The following is a 3,628-nucleotide window of genomic DNA, read 5'->3' as shown; positions in this document are numbered from 1 at the left end:
AGAAGTCAGGTGATAAATTTGTGTTAATGAGCGAGTTAGGCACATCGCAAAATACATCTTGGCTTGCTCAATAGGACCGTGAACAATACTGCGTTGGTTTGGCACACATAGAATGCACCCACCCATTTTTCCTTATTCTTACTACTGGTTAGCTGAAATATCCTGTATATGTGCCCCGTTCTTACTCATTGCAGACAATCACAGAGTTTCTCGAGCTGGTGAACATCAATGAGCAAAACAACAGGACCAGGGGCACATGCATGTTTGCGTCACAAGTGACCATGGAGTCCCTACGTGTAACTTTGGCATCAGCACGGGACCTGATCACTGTCCTGCTGGGCAGCGAAGCAGAGTACGTCCTCACAGGGAAACTAAACCAAGACCCGTTGGAGGTAATCAGAAACTGTAGTATACAATGTAAATGTTGGTAACCAAGTTGATTCTTTTGCAGCGATTCTTCGGCATGATCCGCTCTTTCGGTGGGGATGATGACCACCCTACCATCATCAGCTTCAGCCATATTTACCGACTTCTCAGCCTCTACACACCCATGAAAGGTTGTATCCATTGGAGTGTCACAGGAGAGTCAACGTACGACCTTGCCACCATGGAGGAAGCTATGAGGAAGAAGAAAAAAGACTGTCAGCTCATGACAAGATTCTAAAGCAAATAGAAACAAAGCTTGCTCAAATATGTGACAAGGCCGCAGAACCAGAACTGGCCAGCACGTCTGACCACAATTACTATGTGCCGTCAAGGGAAGACTGCGTAATTTATTACCTTTGTGGGTACATAGTGTACTCGCTTGCAAAGCATGCAAAATGCACATTGTGTCTCCAAGACATTCAGTCAACACAGGCACATTACCCTGAGGCCTGGCTGACTGTTCAAAAAGAGTACAAACAAGGAACCCTCGAGCATCCTTTCCACAAAATGTTTGTGCTGTTTAAGAGCATCGAGCGGCAGATTGCTTCAACTTTGGAAGCAGGAAGCCCCTGTGGTGAGACGTTCTGGATTGTTCTGGATGCCCTTAATGGCTGTCAGATCTCTAAATTAGGATGCAAGGAACACCAGGACAGCATTACCATAGAGCTCTTGATGTCCTACATTACACTCAGAGTCCACTTTTTTGTTAAGGATACATGCAAAAAATTAAGCGCGTCAGAGACGGTTCAACAGCAAGGAAAAAGGCAAAGCTGCTGTAGGTTATTAGGTATAACTATTCAGCCACCACAACTTTTGACAACCACTACTTTTACCAATTTACTACATAGTAGATTCACTATTGCAGACTATGGTCTGGAGATGTGTTCATGAGAGGCTTTTGCCAATTGCCCTAGGTATATTCTGTTGTAGATTTAGAATAGCAGGATAAGACATTTCCACAAACCTGTCTGCTCACCATGATTCAGTTTCATCCTCTTCAGTGTTCACTCAGCTCAAGTCAAAATAGTTAAAGGGGTCAGGGGAGGTTCTTGTCCTGCTATTTTAGAGCGCAGCTGTTAGGCGCCCGTTTCCGGCTGGAGCGGCGTTGCCATCGCCGTCGGCGTAACTGCGGCGGACGTTGCGGCATGGTGCCGAACCGTCCTCGCGGGGTCGGCGACGTAACCGCGAGGATGTTTCGGCATGGTGCCGAAACGTCCTCGCGGGGTCACGTAACGTCACGTGAGCCCCGTAAGGTCACGAGGGTCACGTGACCTCACGGTTACGGCGACGCCGCTCGGAGGGAGGAGTAGCAGGCAGGATGAGGAGGTGAGGAGGAGGGAGGAGGGGTATCCCTCCCCTCAGTATCTTTCCCTCCTTCTCCTCAAGAGCTGCGCTCTAATTCGGCGTTACAGAAACTTGTAAACGGCTTTCATTTTTTAACCTACAACAGACAATAGGACACTGTGCTGTTCATGCATAAAGCACCGTTCACACATATGCAACCGAGTAAGACCAAGAGAGACCAGACCGGTTTTTAAGCCCCATGCGGCGTCTTAGGACCAGCTCCGCTGCCGCGGATTCGGTCCTAAGACGTCACAAGAGGCTTAAAAACTGGTCTGGCATCTCTCGGTCTTACTCGGTTGCATATGTGCGAACGGCGGTTTACTCTCACTGCTTTTTCCAGACAAATTTCAACACAGAAAACTAGGGTAGGGAATGTCATGTGAAGACCTCCTTAAGCTCTTTTCAAATACCTACACCATGTTTTTCAGGGCTCTCTTGTAACCCCTGAAAAAATTGCAATTCACACTTTTTTGTAGATTGAATTGGGAAGATCTTCACTAATGTATTCATACTTCATACTCGCGCTACATGACAGAGCTTGAGGTTTCTCCTACCGTCAATTCATTTTTGCTGTTTGTTTTGTGTTATTCCATTTTACTTATTAAGTTAAAAACATTGGTGCTCTGTATTGTGAGAAGAGTAAATGAATATTTATTATGAAACTAAGCTGCTTTAGTATTGACTCTAACAACATACCTACAAGCCTGCGGAGAGAACTGCTGCGCATTCATCGCATCTGTTTATTTTGTGTTTCTCCTCGGCCGAACACACCCCCCTGAACTGGCAGCAGTGTTCTGCGGCTCCGCTCTCCTTGTTTGAAAGAGTGGCAGCAGTTGCGATAATGTGGCGATGCGCAAGCCTGCTGAGTATGATGATATGCAGCCATGTGCGCGGGCAAAATTGCATCGTCATCCTGTGGCATAATCGAGCGGTGGGCGGTCAGTCGGAGCGGTAGGTGGCAAAGCCACTGCCACCCACTGTGGGGAGAGCCCTGCCTATTCCTGTAGGTTTCGTTCTCTGCTGTAGTCATGTGGCAGGTAACTGGGGTAAGTACATTATACATACCTTATCAGACCTGTCGGCGCTTTATCTATCTCGTAAAGATAATAAGCTAATTTTGAACGATGCATTTTTTTCAACATATTTTCTAAGCAGCACCAGCCATTGGCCATTGTTTGGGAGCGCTAAGCATTCGCTCCGGCTTCGGCTGACATTGAAGGGTTGTTTTTGTTTTTCAGCTTCAGATGAAATGTTGTGGGGTCGCTCTATGATAATCGCCGCCTGATCGGTCTGTACTTCGCTTGTCTCCCAAGGTGTAGCACAATTCAATGAGAAGACAGTGAATGGGCTCGCCTCCCGGTTTCCCGTCCTTGAGAGCCGGCTGACCAGGTCCGTCGACCCTGGTTGTCGCCTGTGGTTCAGAGCTCTCAGTCAGAGTCCGTGTCCAGGCCTGCGGATCGTGCTTCCCACGCCAGCGCTGCATAGGCTAGCTGTTCTGGGCTATCATAGCCAGAGTGTTGCTGCGGAACCATTCTAGGATTGTCATGGCCTAGGCCATAATGGCCAGGGCTTGCCAGTCCTAGTCCAAACCTCGCTGGTGGACCGCTCCGGGGATCGGCAGGGGCCAGACCGACTCTGTCGTTCCTGCAGGTCCCCAGCCTTGTGCAGCACACTGTGTCCAGCGCCAGCTCGTGCCTCCTCAGCCGATCGCTTGTCTCGTGCCCTCCACCCCGTTGTCTTTCACCCTCGTCACCCACAATCTGTAAAAAAAAGCAAAAAAAAACAAAAAACAAGTGATGAAATATCTAATAACATGCACAGAATGTAAATACATACTTTACCTACTTTTCCACATACT

The 3,628-nt window shown here is 48.1% G+C and overlaps 1 pseudogene; it reads left to right on the top strand.

The window, feature by feature from the left end:
• The first annotated feature begins 281 nt into the window (after nt 1–281).
• Nucleotides 282–1,205, top strand: LOC120847353 (annotated as a pseudogene).
• Nucleotides 1,206–3,628: the final 2,423 nt, after the last annotated feature.

Source organism: Ixodes scapularis, unplaced genomic scaffold (genome assembly GCF_016920785.2).
Source record: "Ixodes scapularis isolate PalLabHiFi unplaced genomic scaffold, ASM1692078v2 PGA_scaffold1__304_contigs__length_218370807, whole genome shotgun sequence".
Taxonomy (NCBI): Eukaryota; Metazoa; Arthropoda; class Arachnida; order Ixodida; family Ixodidae; genus Ixodes; species Ixodes scapularis.
This window is presented reverse-complemented; position numbering and strand designations above follow the sequence as displayed.